At 49.2% G+C, this 18,003-nt stretch overlaps 1 protein-coding gene across 3 annotated transcripts in view; it reads left to right on the top strand.

Moving 5' to 3' along the window:
• The first annotated feature begins 2,576 nt into the window (after positions 1-2,576).
• Positions 2,577-18,003, top strand: part of BID (BH3 interacting domain death agonist) — a 33,357-nt gene continuing 17,930 nt past the window's right edge. For 2 of the 3 annotated variants that reach the window (XM_090043471.1, XM_090043467.1), the window contains exon 1: positions 2,577-2,653. The gene's annotated coding sequence lies outside the window, so the exon portion shown is untranslated. Of the gene's footprint in view, positions 2,654-3,586; positions 3,663-18,003 lie in introns of those variants that run through there. The other variant, XM_090043468.1, reaches the window with a different exon arrangement.

Genomic DNA, 18,003 nt, shown 5'->3' with positions numbered 1-18,003 from the left:
TGACAGCAGGCAAATCGCTAGCCCTCAGGCACTGCAGGGAGCCATCTGTGATAACAAAGATCTGCCTGTTCCTACTCTTCATCCATTTTACCTGTTTAGATTGTAAATTAATTGGGGTAGTGGCTGTCTCTCATTACATGTCTGTACAGCGCATAACACAACAGAGCCCTGATCACAGGGCTCCAGATGTTATATGTTTATACACATGATGAAATGCAACTCATTTGAGCCTTCCGAGTGTTTCCCACATCACAGTTAGCCCTTGTCTTGGCAGGCCCTGGTGGTAGGGAAAGCTACACACTGTGTCCACAGCAGGTTAGGCTTGAGGCTGTAAGACTGTCCATGAAATAACAGAGGTCTCCTATCAGGGAGCCCAGGGTTGGTAGTCTGATGCTTTTACTTCATACTTAAATGAAGTGGAGCAATCTGGGAAGGGTAACATGTTTACATCTTCTGTCTGTTTTCCCCTGCAGACTTCTTCCATTGTCTCATCCGTGAGGATATACTGTTCATTCAGCCCCACTCTGCCAGTGCCTTTTCCAGAGAGACAAACCAAGCCAAGGGAGAGTAATGGGAGCCTGGGAGCTATCCAAGTGCTTGAAGTTCAGCAGACAAGGCAAAGAACTAAAGAAAATGTTACAATGGTATTGGTGCTTGTAGTCACAATATGTAGCAAGGGAGAGAGGTAGGGCTTTTTCTGGGTTGTGTTGTGATGAGTTCAGGGACTGGCACATGAGGCCACAGTCAGTGAGGTACACTTATTGGCTTAAGGAACAGCAGTGCTGGGGTAATGAGCGGGCATGTCGGGGGTCTGTCCTCCAGGTGCTGAGATTGGATAAAGCCAAAGATCTTGCTCCTTGCTTCCCACCATTTATCTCCACATCCTGTAACTTTCTGGGAATAACAATCACAGCGATAACAAAAGGGAAATTGTCTCGCACCAAAAGCAGCTACTGAGCAGCTGGCTCTCTGGCTTCCATCACCCACCCATGTGCTGAGTGGGAAGTCCTAGTAGCGAGTCCCATGGGTGACAGGCTTGATGTAAAAATCACGGTTCGTTTCTTTGGAGGCTCATGAATATTAATGATCCTTCAGGCACACATTGTTGGTGATACAAAAGGTATATATTTGCAAATAGGGTCAGAGAGAGAGAAGACAAAAGATCAAACTCTCTGCCCGCAGGGAACACTTCTTAGCAGGCTTTTATCCCCTCTCTCCTGAGCACGTGTACAGAAGCAGGAACTCTTATAACTCATTTTCGGTTCATACAAACATATATGAAATGATGTCACATCATACATTGCATGTGTATTATAATTAACTACTTAAGTATGCGGGGCGGATAGGCTTATATGTATTAGTTAATTGCGCTTGCTCAGAAAGTACTTTAGGTTACAAGAAGTTCAAACTCAAGGACAAGATAGCAATTATTCTTATCTACCCTGAGAAATGTAGGGGGCATGAAAGGAAGTGTGATTTAGTGTAACAAAGAGATAGTAAATTTGCAGAACAAAGAGAGAGTGATACCTTAATACAAAGAGCCCTTAGTAGCTTTTTTTCAATCTCCAACCCCGCTTCTTCCACCAATGAGACAGGGAGAGCTAGCAGCTGTGCTGTTCTAACAACACTATTGATAATGCATTTTTAATAATATTTCTAACAGGCTTGTGCTAGACAAATGCCTCTGTGGGTCCCAGAGGCTACAGCTACACGAGATGCTTAATGTGCAGTAGCCTAATAACACTGCAGTATGGCGTGGACAGTGCTAATATACTACTGTGCAGTATTAGTAGACTACTGCACAGCAGTGTCACTAAAAAAAGCATGTGCTGCTGCTAATGCACAGTAACTGTAGTTCCTGCATATTTACTTAGTACTTCATTAACCAAGTACTACATTAAATGTACCAAATTAAATGCACAGTACCTACTGTGCATTAATGAATATGTAGACATGGCTGGGTGCTGCATGGACTGGAGTGGGTGGAGCAGGGTTCTGGCCAGGAGCCCCAGGATCTTGGTGGCACCAGAAGGCAGGGGAGCATGTGTCGTGGACAGACGCCAGTGGAGCGGACCAGGCGTGGTACCAACGCGGCCCTGGAGCTTGCTGCCCGGCTGACCTCACCCATCCCAAGGGGCAGGCTGGGAGCAAGGCCCGGGATTCTCTTCACCCCGCAGGGTTCTGAATCGAGGCAAAGGTTTAAGCTGGATATTGGGAGGAACTTTCTCAGGAGGAGGGCAGTGAAGCACTGGAAGGGGTTAGCGCGGGGGGGGGGAGAATCTCCATCCCTGGGGGGATTTAAGGCCCAGCTGGACAAAGCCCTGGCTGGGGTGCTCCAGTTGGGGCTGGTCCTGCTTTGAGCAGGGGGCTGGGCTGGCTGCCCTCCAGCGGCCCCTCCGCCATGACCTCTTCCGTGACTCGCCGCGTCCTCCGCCCAGGCCGCCTCGCGGAGCAGCGAGCGGGGCGGGGCGGCCCCGCCCGAGCCCGGGACGGCGCAGGACGAGCCCGCGCGCCAGGGCGAAGGGGCGGCCCCGAGCGGGCGAGGAGGAGCCACGTGGCAGCCCGACCCCGGCGAGCGGCGCGTCCCGCCCAGGCCGAGGGGGAGGCGCGGGCAGCCGGCCCGGCCCAGCGCCATCGCCGGGAGCGGCGCGCGGTGAGTGCGGGCCCCGGGCGGGCGGGACAGGCCCAGGGAGCTCGGCCCCGGCCCCGGCCCCGGCCCGTCTCCTCTCCTCCGCCTCTGCCCGGCCGGGGCCGCTGCGGCTTGCGGGGGCGTCGCGACCCGGCCCAGGCCCGCGCTTGTGGGGCCCGGCCCGCCGCCTCCCTCGGCTCGGCTCTCCGGGTGTGCCCGTGCAAGACCCGCCGCGCATGTACATGCCTACACGCATGCATACGTACACACGTGCCAGGACTTACACAAGTCCACATTCATGGGTGCACACAGGTCGCTACACACGTGCACGAATATGCATGCACGCACGTGGATATAGGTGGACGGGAGCATGCACATGCAAGTCCCCCGTGTGCTTGAACATGCAGGCACACACACACGCATGCATATATGTAGACCTAAATGCGTATGCCCTCACATACACAAAGACCTGCATGAACGTATACATAACCATTCACGCATACCTGTGCTCACATGCACACACATGTGGACATGCAGGTCCAACCCCTTGCTCCAAACAGGACCATCCCCAACTATGTCATCCTTGTGAACGCATGCATGCACATACAGACATGCACACATGCACCTATACACATGCATACCCAGAGAGAGATTTGCCAAGAGCAGAGACAAGTGCTGGGAAAACAGAGGTAAAGAGATTCAAAGGGTGGAGCTACCTATTCTTTTCCAGTTGCTTCCACTTGCTCTTGGCAGAGCAGTCTCCGGTTGTGCTCTCTCTCAGACACTTTCCTGTTCTTTAGTGTGTATCCATCCGGCCTGATTGTGTCCCTTGTCCTGATCTCTTCCTCTTTCTTATGTCTTCTGCTTCCTCCAGCCACTGCCAAATTGGCCCCTCTTCTCATCACTTCCTGCTACAACGGGGCTGTCCCCGTGGATTGCTTCAGTAAGACCTCTCCTGCTGATGCCACAACCTCTTTCTTGCTTTCTCTTGCCCCGAGCAGCATAACCAGAGCTTCACCCAGCTTCCTGGATGGTAAGTGTTCTCGGACACAGAGAGCACTGAGTTGTGACTTCAGGCAGGGGAGGCTCAAGGGTTAACTCAGTTGAAGAGTGTGCATGATATTTGAGGGTAGCTGTGTAGCAAAGTGCTGGTCTCTGGATTTCCTCAGCATAGGTGTGTTTTGTCCAGGCTCACAGCGGGGGCATCTGCGGGTGGCAGTTCCAATAAAAGCAAATGACAACCTTTAAAGATGGGAATTTTTGGAGCTGCTGTTGAAAGGTTTTTCTCTACCAGGAGCTAAATTATAGGACTGGAAGGGATCTCCAGGGTCCCCCAGCCAAACCCCTGCACAAATGCAGGCTGTGCTATTTCTGAGCCATGCAAGACAAATGCCTGCCCAGCCTCTCCTTGAAAACACTCGGGGAAGGAAATTCCACGGCTTCCCTGGGCAGTTTGTTCCGTTGTCCTGCTGTCCTGACAGCCAACCAGAGCTGCTTCCAGGACTTGATCAAAATGTGCTTTGCTGCAGTTTAAACCCATTGCATAGAGCAGGGTAGTCAACCTGTGGCACAAGTGGCCTCTTGTGTGTGGCACATGGCAGATCAGGGAAGGGACAGGCTGCACAAGAACAGATAGATAGGGTAGGAAGCAGAAAGCAAAGCAGCAGATGGGGTAGGGAGCACAGAGATGAAGCATGAAGCAGGGTAGATTTGCTTCCTATAGACTAACAGAAATGTGTGTGTATGTGTGTTTTATTTAATTATATATTAAGCAGTTATATGCGTGTGTATATATATGTATGTATGTATGTATATATGTATATATATACACACACGTATACATACATATATAAAAGCTTGTGCTATTATATATATTATAACCCCTGACCTTTGCCACCCAAAGTCCCTTCTGTTGCCCCCAGAAGTACTCCTTTTGGGAGGGAGGGTTGCCATCTTCAAACCAGGAAAAAAACCCAAACCACGTGCTTAAAGCCAAACACCTACTATAACATATTTTAATATATATTAGAATAGCTCAAGCTTTTCTACATATATGTGTGTGTGGTGTATATATATATAGGTATGTGTATATAACAGGATATACACACACACACACACACACATATAAATAAAATGTTGCACAAGTTTTTGTGAGCGTGGGTCAGGGAACAGAAAGCAGAGCATCAGAAGATCAGGCAGAGGAAGGGAATTCTGGCACTTGGGAAGGGTGCAGGGTTAATTTGTAGCATGCCTGCCAAAAAAGTTGGGCCCACTGGCCTAGAACATCCCTGCCACCTGACTTCTCATACTAGACCAGGGGTGGGCAGTTATTTTGGTCAGAGGGCCAGTTACTGAGTTTTGGCAAGCCATCGAGGGCCACATGACAGGTAGCCCAGGGCAGATAGATATTAATTTTCTAAATTTTTTAGGGGCCCCACGGGCTGGATAGAATGGCCTGACAGGCCGCATCCAGCCCCCAGGCCGCAGTTTGCCCATGTCTGTGCTAGAACTGTAACCCTCAATTGGTGCCTAAGCTGTTTCTTATATGATCAAGATGGATTTACTTACGATATGATTATAAAACAAAATTATATTTTATATTCTATACAAGTGTATTGCATCATGTCTGGGCTGGGGTTGGCTTGTGTGGCAAGAGTAGCTAAAAGCTGAGCCCCAGAAAGGGTTTTGAAGTGTGTATGCTGGTGCACAGAGTGAGGTGTCAGAGCTGGCCGTGGGCTTTGAACCTGGAATCATCATCTGCAGCTTGAGGTGAAGGACTGGACCTACATCCTCAGACATATGTAGGTGCCTAGCTCCAAGTCAATCAAGTCTGCGTGTGCTTTATCAGTAGGCTTGACAGGATTTGATTTTTTACCTATAAACATTGGTAAATGGCAATTTCACTTCAGACCAATGGGAAAATATTTCATAGAATCATAGAAAATTAAGGTTGGAAGGGACCTCAGGTTCTACTCTAACCCTCTGCTCAAAGCAGGACCATCCCCAACTATATCATCTCAGCCAAATTATTTCAATTATTATTTCTATTGGTAATAATCACAATTTGTAGAAAGGGGACTGTAACAGAGAACTCTTACCCTTGTTACTGGACAGTGGAGAAAGAAAGGAGGGACAGAGGGTGGTGGGGTTAAAGAGGGAAACAATGGGAGATCTAATGACTCATCAAGCAATTAGCTGCTCCTTCCAAGGGGTGGGGAAACTGGCTGGAAGGATAATAAACTACTTAAACAAACCGCCTACCCAAAGCAGGGCCAGGGAGAGGGAGAGTATTGCAGGCTGCAGTCTGGGTGGCAGCAGGGACCTGCCCAGGCAGGCCAGCTAAGTGCAGTCTGGTGTTCCCAGAGCTCTGGGACTGTTGCTGCCTTCCTCTTCTGGTCCCTGCCCAGCTTTTTCCTGATGAATGAATACCTATTTAAAGCGGGTACGATTGATTGATTTAGGGATATTTACTTTTTATATTTTGACACATGTTTTTATAAAGCTTTTAACAGTACACTGTCATTACTAAATTGTTTGCCCCCCACACTCCTAATTTTGTGCGATCCTGAAAATAAATCAGTAAAAATAGAAATAAGTGCTTAAAAATAAGCATTGATTGTAGCTGCTGAAATGTATTAACACATAAACATTGAATTCTGCCAGGCCCATTCATCAGGGAAATATCTTTGAGTATCTGGCCTAAGTGCTTTTGGTGCTGATTGTAGAAGACTGTTAATGTAACTCCTAGAGGTGGCTGAAACTTTTCTTTTGGACGAATGGGCTTGTTGAGTTTGGTTTTGTTTTGCTATTTTGATTGGCTTGATTGTCTATTCCCTACTCCACCCCCACTTCATGATGACATTCACTGTCATTTCAGTGTTTTTCTGCTTGTTCAATTGCAAAACTTGAATCGCAGTGAAAACAAATATGTTGACTTTGTGAAAAAGAAGTTGCTTTCTGATCAGCAGAACTGCCACTACGAAGTGACAGTAGGCTTTTCCTGTGCCAGCAAAGTTTATGTAAGCACAGTGGGAAAGATTTCTAGGACAAGAAGTGTGCATACCATCTGAGTATCTAGCTCTGAGACACTTTGCAGTCCACATCTACCCCTTTTTCTGTTTTTCCCTGCTATTGTTTATAACTGTCTCTCCTTCCTTCATATCTACTATCCTTCTTAGTTATTTGTTACAGCAGCAGCTTGGAACCAGCCAGGAATTTTGTCTAGGTAGATTGTAGCATCAGTTTGCAAATGCTTCAGGGCAGGTTTTGTGCAGGCACATAGTCCTCCCACATACTTGCCTTTGCCAACCATAGCTCTGGTTGCACTCTTTTTTTAGCAGTGTTGCTTGTACTAAGAAGTAGCTAAATGAAAATAGCACTTTCCTCAGCTGATGTTGCTTGTGTAATAATCTGTTTGAATTTAGAGATGATATAAGAAATGAACAGCTGAGAAGGGAGAGTTGGGCTCTATGCCTCCTTGTGCGTTATCAGCAGACTTGTTTAGCAGAGTCCAATCAGTTTTGCCCATGTGCAGAACACGGTGCACTGGTGTTGCGATGCCTGCAGAAGCTCTTCCTAGGAAAGGTTTCTGTCAATAAATAGAAACAAGGTGGTAGCCTTTTAAATAGTTTGCATGTCCTCTAGGGCAGTGGTTCTCAACCTTTTTTTGTGCTAGGAGCCATTTGTAAACATCAATGGCAAGTCCCTATCCAGTGCCCCTCGCTCCTGACCCCCTGCCCCTAGGCTGCAGCCCCCCAGTGTGTGGGGTGGGGGGCCCCAAGCAGTTCCTATCAGGCTAGGACTCTACCAGCCTGTAAGGGAAAAGCTACCATTTCCCATGTTTTTCTCTTTTATAGGAGAATCCATTTTTTAAATTTTGTTTTAAAGTTCATGACCCTTTCCTATATTCTTGTGACCCATTTTTGGGTCACGGCTGACGGGTTGAAAAATGGTGCTGGAGAGGCACTCGCTGTGTTCTAGATCACAGAAGCTGACAGAAACCCATCAGCGCAGCAGTGTACATCTGGCTGTGCCTGGCATGTTTATGTGTGTTTAGCAAGTATGAGGTTTTGAGACCACATTTATGTCTATGTTGTTTCCTTGTGCTATTTTGTGCTTATGCAAGAAAGATGACAGTGCAACCAGAAGAAAGCACCTGGTTTGATTCATGAGTTGCAGCCTGAATTTGAAGAGCAGGCAGTTTTATTTATTGATTTTTCTTAATAAGAGTGAGCACATTTGTTCTTCTATCATTGAAGCATATCAACTCAGGAGCCACACAGTGCCATTTTGGGAGGGCTTTTTAGCATACAAACATACTTCAATGCTATGGGGCCATGCTTGTACTGCAGCACTTCCCAAATTGTGGGCCCTGCCTCATGTAAGGAAGCATGAATGGTATCAAGGAGATGGGGGGGGAGCATACATGCATCACAGCCTCACTACTTCAGCCACTCTCATATCCTGCCATCATGTCTTTTAAGCGGAAGCAGTGGTGAGGGAAGTGGCGGCAGCAGCACCTGCAGGACAAGAGTCTGTGTCTGACTGCTGTGGTAGGGCTTAAAGTCACCAGGCTTGGAGTGCTGTTGTATGTTGTAGCTAGCATATGCTCAAAAGGAACGGGGACCTGAATGAGCAGTTTGCACAGGGACCATCAGCCCAAGCATTGCTCTCTGATTTATCTAAGCAGCTGGTGTGAGATCCTGGGTTTTACTGGAACAGTTCAGTGCTCTTCTCTTGGACTGAGCTGATCTCTGGCAGGGAGCACACAACTCATCTGACTGTATCCCCTGCTCAAGTGAGTTGACTGACTGAAATGAGCTCTTCATTTGTATGTATTAGGTGTTTCCCCAGACAGTTGCAGGGAAGTGTATGATTTATTTGCATAGCACTTGCCTTTCCCCATAAACCATGTTATTGTTGTCTGTTAGTCTATAAACCCCTGGGCAGGGTATAGCTGGGCTAGGTGGCTGGGGTGGCTGTGACGCCCCCTGGTAATCACACAGCTCCTGTACTCGCCCTGACTCCCCATCCTTCCCTTTTGTCTGCATGCCTTGTACAGTGGAGTCGCATCTTATGCGGGGGTTAGTTTCTAAAGTCAGCGTGTAAGGCGAAAATCGCGTATAGTCAAAATGATGGCATGGATGCTAGATTCGTTGTGGCCATATGTACGCACTATTCAACACAGACAGTTTTTCCTCCAGTGTTGTAATAGATCGCCGTGTCTTTGGTTGAGCACCAGATGAAGTAGTTACCTTGCGTTTAGGGACCAGGTTGTACAAAAAATACGTATCTTTAAACTCTAGAATCACACTCAGCACGGCGAGATACTCACACTATGAGAGGCAAGCTGGAACTGAGACCGACAGAGGGAACAGCAGATTCACGTCTCCCATCTCATGCTCATTGAGTGGAATAGCGGGCAGAATCACCCACACTATTCAAATCGTTATTTTTCTCTCTTTTTTGCCGAGCACATATAGTTGAATTTGTGTAAGTTAAATGCGCGTATGATGCGACTCCACTGTAATTAATTAAACTGATGGAAAGGGAGGCTGTCCTAAAATCCTAGTGAGCTCTGGTCTGTGCTTGTAACTAGTGACTCCCTCCCAGACTCCACAGGTCTCAAACTCACCCTTCAGGCGTTAGGTCGGCCATCCTGGCCCATTGGTGCTTTAGTGCGACAATTGCCTTAAGCACTAATTCTGTGGCTTTCCACTTCGCCTATGCACATACCCCATAGGTGTTACCAAATCACTCATCAGTGGGTGCTCAGCCCAGTTTCCACTTGATCAGTCTGGGCGACCTGGCCTGTGTCAGTCTGCCTCTTCTGGGGGCTCAGGCCTCTCTGCCTTTCAGCTGTCTGCCCCTCCTGGGGCTCAGGTTCCTATGTTCCTAACTGGTCTCTGCCCCTTCTGGGCTATGGGCTTCCTGGCCCTGTTGATCCTTGCCACACTTGGAGCTATGTATCTCACCCCTCCCAGGCTACGGTCCACTGGTTCTTGCCCTTCTCAGACTATATTCATTAGCCCTTTTAGGCTATGGGCCCTTAGCCTCCCCCCTCTCAAGCTAGGATCCCACCCATTCTTGGGCTACGGGGTCCCTGGCCCCAATACCACCCTTCTTAGGCAGGATATTCAAGTCACCCTCCCTCATCTTCCTAGCAGAAGCCTGCTTTGTGTGTCAAGGCCTGCCCCCCTGGTAGGGCTCCCCATAACTGCCATGTGCTTCCTTGGCACCCTTGGGATCCCCTGATCTCCCCTTCAGTCCCAGTCTCGAGCTGCCAGTAACAACTCCAACACAAACATAAGCACGCTGGTATTAATGCAAGTCCTGTTCCTCTTGACTGTAATCTAGGGGTGGGCAATTATTTTGGCTGGAGGGCTGCTTCCTGAGTTTTGGTGAGCTCCCAAGGACCATAAGGGTAGCCCTGCCCCTGGACAGGTGCCCCACCCCCAGGTCACCATTTTGGGAGCAGAAGTCCCTCCATTTACCCACCAAAGTACTCCTTTTGGGAGGGAGGGTTGCTATCTTCAAATTGCGGGGTGGGGGAAACCAAATCATACACTAAACGTCTAACACCTACTATAACATTTTAATTTTATTACAAAAATTTGTCATGACTTGTGTAGTATATGTATCTGTAAGATGACTGCATAATAACTCAAAAATACTCTTACTCATATATTGTGTGGGGGGGTGTAGGGTGTGGTTAGGGTGGCTGTATGTGTACAGTGGGTCATGGGGTGGTGTGTATGTGGGGTTTGTGAAGAGGTGTGGCTGCATGGGGGGGCATGGGGTATGTATGCACCTGTGGCAGGGTTGTGGGGGTAGGGTGTGGGTGTGTGGGGACCCCTCCGCACACTCCCTCCCCATGGCACACAGCCCCTGCCAGTGACGGCAGCGAGCAGGTGGCGCTTGGGGCGCATGTAGGTGCTGCTGCCCAGCGGCGCACGGCTCCAGCCAGTACTGCATGTGGTGGCAAGGAGTGCAGTGGGGCTGGCCCACCTCTACTGCACCAGGCTCCCCGGGGTGCATGTACAGCTCCCGGCATTTGCAAGCCACCGGAGGAAGCCCTGTGCGATGGAGCCTCCAGTTCCGACAGAGGGGCTTCCCCTATTGGCACATGAGTGTTGGGAGTTGCACGTGTGCTGCAGGGAGCCCCATGAAGTTGAGGCAAGTCAGCCTGGCTGCACTCCTTGCCACCTCGTGCAGCACTGGCCAGAGCTGCATGCCCCCAGGTGATAATGCACGAGCAGGCTATGAGCACCCCGAGTGCCTTTTGCCTACTGCTGCTGCTGGTGGCAGGAGCTGTGCATCCTGGGCAGGCGGGGGGAAAAGAGTGTGGGAGGGAGAGGTCCCCATGGCTGCCACCGTCACTCCCACACCCTCTCCACCCCAGCTCCATACTCCTGCTAGTCCAGGGGTGGGCAGTTATTTTGAGTGGAGGGCCGCTTACCCTTGGCAGACTGTCGAGGGCCACATGGGTAGCCCTGCCACTTGACAGGTACCCCACCCCCTGGTCACCATCTTGGGACCATTGTCCCAGGGCTAGCACTGGTGGGGCCCAGAGTGGGGCACAGGCTGGCAGGGGTCTGTGGAGCTGGGCTGGGCTGCACCAGCAGGGAGAGGGGGGAGCTGGCCTGGCTCCATAGAGCCCCTGCCGGCCAGGACCCGATGCTCCTGCCACCCTGCTCTGGGCCCCACTGGCACTGGCCCTGGGACACCAGTGTGGGTCCTGTGGTCCCACTGACTTCCTGCCCGCTCACACCCAGTGCCCCCCAGCCCCGTGGTACAGGCGGGGTGCAGTGCACAGCCCCAACCCCGTGCTTGCCAGCACAGAAGAAGCTGGTGGTGAGCACAGGGAAGTCACCCCTCACCTGCCACATGGCCAGCGCCCTGCGTTGCAGCCAGGAGAGTGCCTTAATGGGCAACTCTCTGCCCAAGTAATGGGGCTTCTCAGGTGCCTCTTCAGCTGCCTGGACTCTCTCTGCTGTGAGGTTTTTTCCCTTAAAAGTAACGGGAGCGTTAATTTCCCTGTTACACAGGAGTTGTCTTCAGAGCCAAGTCTTGTGCAAAGCTGTGTAAGTTCTGCTACAAAGGAAGCTTCCTACACTGCGAAGCTCCAGTTTGAATCCCTTTCAGCATGGGGATATTGAATTCTAGCTCCTGCTTGAATTTGCTGGTGCTTTGGAGAGTAGAGGCTCAGTTCCTGCGTGGAAGACTAGCTGCAATGTGGAAAAATGAATCCTAGCCTGAAATACCCAGACTCAGGCAGAGAGTGTGCAATGTGACTCTTGTGTTTGAGAATGGACGTGCCTGTAAGCCACTAATGATTTTGTAACAAACTCAAACATGAGACATCCAATGGCACATGACCTAGGAGCCTGCTGTTTCCTGCATTGCCTTTCTGCCTAAAAGAGGACCAGCCCACATGGCCTGTTATATACCCCATTCCCCCCTGCCTTGCTGAGCTAGTCTGAGTGGATCTCCCCACCCTCTTATTTTTCTGCATGTGCTCAATGCTGGGTGTGAACTCCCCTTTCTGTTCCACTTTCCTGAGAGTCTTCCCTGTTCTGTGTCACCTGGAACTAATCTAAGCACAGGTGCCAGCATGAAGCTAACAAAGTCTGATGCCTCCAGGCATTTACAGAGCCCAGTTTCCTGTTCCCTCCAATTTGTCTGCCTGGGCTTGATCCAGCTCTACACTGCAGTTAGCTAGGATCTGCAGTTCAGTCCCCATGTGAACCTGAGGAAGAGGCTAAACACATCAGTAACACCCCAGAATGTCCCGAATGTCCCAAAAATATGCTGCCATCATTATGGTTAAGTCCCTCTTTCGGCATAAGCTGCTCTCACCCTCCCTCGTGCCCCAAAACAAACAGCCTGTCTCCACTGCACGGACTCTGCTGCTGTAGTTTTCAGCAGAGCTCCCTAATGTAGACTGAATGTATCCTGACAGTTTTTTTCTGTCCCAGTAGCTACCCCATCTCCTCAACCAACATAAGCTAAGGACTTTGACCTATGACACGTTTACATGGGTACAAGAGGCATTTATACCAGCTTTAACTAGGAGCAAACAGTGTTCTGACTTGCACCAGGGTAATTTACATCAGAGCTATGCAACTGACAGCCTGCAGCAGCATACATCCCCCGCAAAAGGGTTAACATACAGCTCCCAAGTTCCTGCCCAGCTGCTGCCATTGCCCCCACCTTTCTGTGCTGGTGGCTGGTGACCAGGCTCCCTTTCCTCCTTTGGTTTCTGCTTTCTACCTCTGCTCTGAGGTGGGGCTGGGTGGCAGGAGGCTGTTTCACATGCAGCAGGGGGAAATCTGGGCTGCCCATGCTGCAAGTGGGGAACCATGCACATGTGAGTGAGTCTGCTGTTTGTGAACACAGTGAAAGAGCTGAGCTGCCTGGGCTGCACACATGGGGAAGAGCTGGGCAAGGGAAACCCCGGGGGTCTGCAACCTGCGCACCATGCAATCCCGCCACTATCCAGAAGTTGTACAGCTCTGACTTGCATGAATCCAGTGTAGAATTACCTTGAAAAAAAATCAAGGGTAGAACTGTGCTGCTGAAAGTTATGTCCTTGTGAGTATGCATCCAGAGGTGCCCCAGGATAGCCATTTTCTATAGGCAAACAGGCTACTAATTTCTCCCCCTCTATTGCCATATGGAGGCATTGTAATGATGCCTACACTGAGCACCTACTCAGGAATATAGCTGATGGGGCATCCCATCTAGATGCAGGTGTAATATACCCATGACATCCCATCCAGACGCAGGTGTTAATGTGTGTCTGTATTCAGGAGCAAAGCTGACAAGTTGTCAGAGTAGCTGTCTCCCTTGTCAGAGTAACTGCCTCCACCCCACGGTTGGAGCAAAGTAAGCCACCACTGTGATACTGCAGCCAGCAAAGCGAACAAAACTCTGGCTTGCATCCACCAATGCATCTCAGGCAAGACCCAGAATGTCCCTCCCACTGTACTCGGCCTTGGTGAGGCCGCAGCTGGAGTACTGCATCCAATTCTGGGCTCCACAATTCAGGAGGGACTTGAAGAAGCTTGAAAGAGTCCAGAGGAGAGCCACACACATGATGAGAGGACACGAGAGCAGGCCTTATGATGAGAGGCTGAGAGCCATGAGACTCTTCAGTCTGGAAAAGCGTAGGCTCGGGGGACCTGGTGGCTGCTTATAAGTACATCAGGGGTGTACATCAGGATCTGGGGGAGTGCCTGCTCACCAGAGCGCCCCAGGGAATGACAAGGTCCAGCAGTCACAGACTCCTGCAAAACTGTTTTAGGCTGGATGTAAGGGAAAACTTCTTTACTATCCAAGCCCCCAAGGCCTGGAATAGACTCCCCCCAGAGGTGGTGCAAGCACTTACTCTGGACACTTTTAAGAAACACCTGGACGCTTACCTTGCTGGGATCTTTTGACCGTAGCTGGCTTCTTGCTGTTTGGGCAGGGGGCTGGACCTGATGATCTTGTGAGGTCCCTTCCAGCCCTAATGTCAATGACAAGTGAGGTGGTGCTCTCTCCTACCTTGGGAGTCTTCAAGAGGAGGCTGGACAGATATTTGGCTGGGCTGATATGACGGCAGCACCCGTTCCTGACCAGGGCAGAGGGTTAGACCTGATGATCTGTTTAGGTCCCTTCCAACCCTAAGAACTATGAAACTTTAAATTTACTTTCATAGACATAGACTATGTCAGGAAAAATGTCTTCATTGTTGGAACAACGAAGTCAGTGGAATAGACTGCCTAAGGAAGTTGCAAACTTTCCACTACTGGAGGTATTCAACAAGGTTGGACAACCACTGGTCAGGGATGACGCAAGTGTATCTATGCCTCAGTTCTGCTATGGGTATTTCCCATGCTTCTGGACTTTGCAGGTTGCCACATGGGGCTGGGAGGGAGTCCTGTGCCCCCCACCCCTCTGCCGTTCTGCTTTGTCAGGTTTTTTTTTTTGTCTTTTAAACCTTCCTCAGAGGCATTAGGTGTTGGCTGCATCCAAGGCTGTGGATTTTGACTGGGGTGTTCTGATGTCCCTGCAGGGACCTTATGGAAGTTCCTGGCTAGGGGGTCTTGCCCTTGGCTCTGGGTCAGACCAATTGCTGTATTTGGGATCAGGAAGGAGTTTTACCTAGTGGTCAGGAAAGGTGGGAGCTTCTGCCCTCTGTAGCAGCCTTCTTCCTGGGATCTCTTGAGTTTATATTAACAGTCTTTCACATAAACAGGATGTTGACTGCTGTGGTCCCCCTTCTTTACCAAGTTAGAATGTTGTCTTGTGTTGTGTCATAGTTGGTGGTAGTTTTTACTAAGAGGTTAGATTATGAATTTGTTTAGGATGGCTTGGAATGGGATGATCCTGCCTCTGGCAGGGGAGTGAACTGACCTCCAGAGGTCCCTTCCAGCCCTACTTCTCTGATTTCTATGGTTTTGCTGACATCTGTGCAGGCAGAAGGGTGTGACCTCTCCATACACCCTAGCAGGTTTTGCCAGTTAAGCTGTCTATGAAAGAGTAGGCATATGCTATGGTGTATATACACAACTATCATAGTGTATGCCTAGCCTTGGTATCAGAAACAGTGTGCTCTGAATCCTTGTGGGAAGTTTTAGGGCAGTTTGCAGCCACTGAAACTAGTGTCCTAGGCACTGGCTAGCACTTAACATAATGCTTCCCAGCAGGGCTGCCTCTGCTGAAACAAATCCACTTGGGACAGGTGATCACTGATTGTTTTGGTTTCATATTTTGCTTTTTGGGCCCAACAGATTTTAATGCCCTGGTGATTGCTGAAGAACTCTTTGTAATACCATCTTGCATTCGAGCTGTATGTGAAAGTGAAATACCACTGGTCTCTTATGCAATTTTTATTTCTTCCTTGGACTTCAGATTTTTATATCACTCTGTCATAACTGGAAGAAAATAGTATGCAGTGGTATCAATGGAAAGATAGGTTGGGATATACTGTATTGTGTGACTGCATAAATCTGCCTGCTGCCTTAGCAATAACATTTGCACATTCCGTGAAACCAAAGCCAGCCAAATAATCCCTGTCGGACACAAGAACCTTCCACTTCCATTCTGTGAAAGGTGGAGATTCTGCAACTTGTTAGGAATTTGAAAGTGGTGATACTTCCCAGCTCCTTATAAAAGTATGACTCGAGAGAGGTGGTTGAGTGGGCTCCAGTTAAGATTTGTCAGAGGTAACTACTGATTTTTTGGGTGCCTCAATCCTTGGCTGTCCAATTCCTGTTCTGCTCAGGAAACCTGGTTTGTTTGTTTTTTATAACTCTTAAGTGCTTGTCCTACAGACATTGAGTACTGTTAAGCTGCTTCAGGTTGGTCTACCTGCATCCCAAATCACTCAAGAATCTTGGCCTTCAATTTTATTTTCTTTTACCCTGACATCTGTTAAGTCTTGGGGTGGTATCCTCAAAAGTGCTGGATGGGAGGATTATCCTGTGCTACACTACATCCAGATTAAACAAAGGGACCTGTGTTACTCTTCCCACGCATGGAACATCTTGCTTGCTTGTCTATATTAATAGATTGTTACTTCCTACCTGCAGGAAGTTGGCCTGTTAACTCGAGGCTTATAGTTTTTCTGCTTCTGTCATTGTGGCAAGGAGGGGAAGCCAGTGACAACACATTTAAAATGCAAGCTCATGTTTTGGAGAAGCTGTTCCACAAACATGCACAGCTCCAAGTGTGACTGATCTTTGTACCAGGCCTCCAAAACCTTTCTTTTTTCCTTTTTGCCTCAGTGGTGCATGGTTCTGACTGGACAAGTGGGTAGGAGCATCTTGAATGATACTAGAGACCTGGCTGGAAAAGGATTCCCTTGAAATGAAACAACTGCAAACCAGAAATCTGGCATGTTCCTGATCCTCCCATCTGTGCACTCAGCCTCAGCTTTAATCGGCTCTTCCTAAAAGATGTTTTTTTTATTTGCAAAAATATATATTCCTATGTATATGTATCGCAGTACTTCTACCAGAACTGTCCTGTGGCTTCTATAGCTTGCCTGACAATCCAAAACACATCATTGCCATTACATCATACACGTTCCCATCACAGTGTCCGCACGACACTCCTACGTGTCCATGCACCTGCGTGACCATCACCATCATTTTGCCCGTGACAGACACCCTAAGCTTACCCTGCCCCCCCGCCCTTGTCTACTTCTTTCCCAGTTCTTTCAGTCATCTCTGTCATTGCTTCTCTCTCACTGTCACTGTTGTCATCGCCATCATCATCATAGTCACCTCTATCTTCAGGAATCCCACCCCTGAGCTGGTCTGTGCCAGTCCATCCCCTTCCAGATGATCTCGTTCATTTCCTCGCTGACATCTTTCACTGCTTCCTTGTAGTACCCTTGCATCTTGTTCAGTCCCATCTTGACACAGTCCTCTATTGAGGAGTCTGTGCACACTTATAGGAGCAGGCTCCTAGCCTTCCATAAGGCATTTCTAAAGGAGAGAATGAATTGGTCACGGTGGGCCATTGGGGTCCCCTTTTGCTTGCACAGGTGCCCAAACAGTGCCACTTTTCTGGTTAGGGTTTGTGATTCCTTGTCATCATCTTGAATATAAACATTTTCCTCCAAACCCCTTGGGAAAAGGACAGTACCACAGGAGGTGGTTGATTTGTCTCTGCTTTCTATGGGCAGGTTTCCCTAGGGCATTGTATTTGCTTTCACTGCCCCTGTATGTAGTGCTACGCCTGCACCGGGAGTGCGTGGTAGGCTACTTGCCAGTTTGTCTGTGCTCTTTCTGCAGGTCCTTGTGGAAGATCCTCTTCCATGTGGCCTGGCAGCTGTCTTTGGGGAGAAAGTTTGTGGTTGACACCGCATCCTGTTTCCTCAGCACCACCTGCATTTTGCAGTGGTTCATTAGGGTCGTCGGGATTTCTTCCTGTAGTTTGTACTTGCTGCGGAACTGCTTCAGGGTTCTGTGAGCCACGGTGGTTCCCAGGTAGGTAAGTTCATGTGCAGCAGTACATATACCCCCCCGGTGTCAGCATGTGACTGGCAAAATACTCCATGAAGCAGGATGTTTTAGCCCCTGCTCCAGTTGCCAGTTTGCAGATTTAGCCCAGTGGAAAAGCAGAATATCTGGCATTCCTAGGCCCCTTGTACATTTCATCTAGTACAAGGTTTTCCTCTTCACTCTCTCTCCTATCTGGAGCCCCAAAAGAAGATGCATATGGCCCTCTGGATTTTGTGGACAATTTGCTCTGAGGGGAAGAAGACCAGTGGAGGTGTACAGAAGCACTGGTAGCAACACCTCTCTCACGAGTGCCACTCGTCCCATCCTCCATTGACAAATGACATGTGTGTGTATATGTGTTTTGAGTGATTCATATTG

Source organism: Crocodylus siamensis, chromosome 4, assembly GCF_052110815.1.
Source record: "Crocodylus siamensis isolate JL-2025a chromosome 4, ASM5211081v1, whole genome shotgun sequence".
In the NCBI taxonomy this organism is placed as follows: domain Eukaryota; kingdom Metazoa; phylum Chordata; order Crocodylia; family Crocodylidae; genus Crocodylus; species Crocodylus siamensis.
This window is presented reverse-complemented; position numbering and strand designations above follow the sequence as displayed.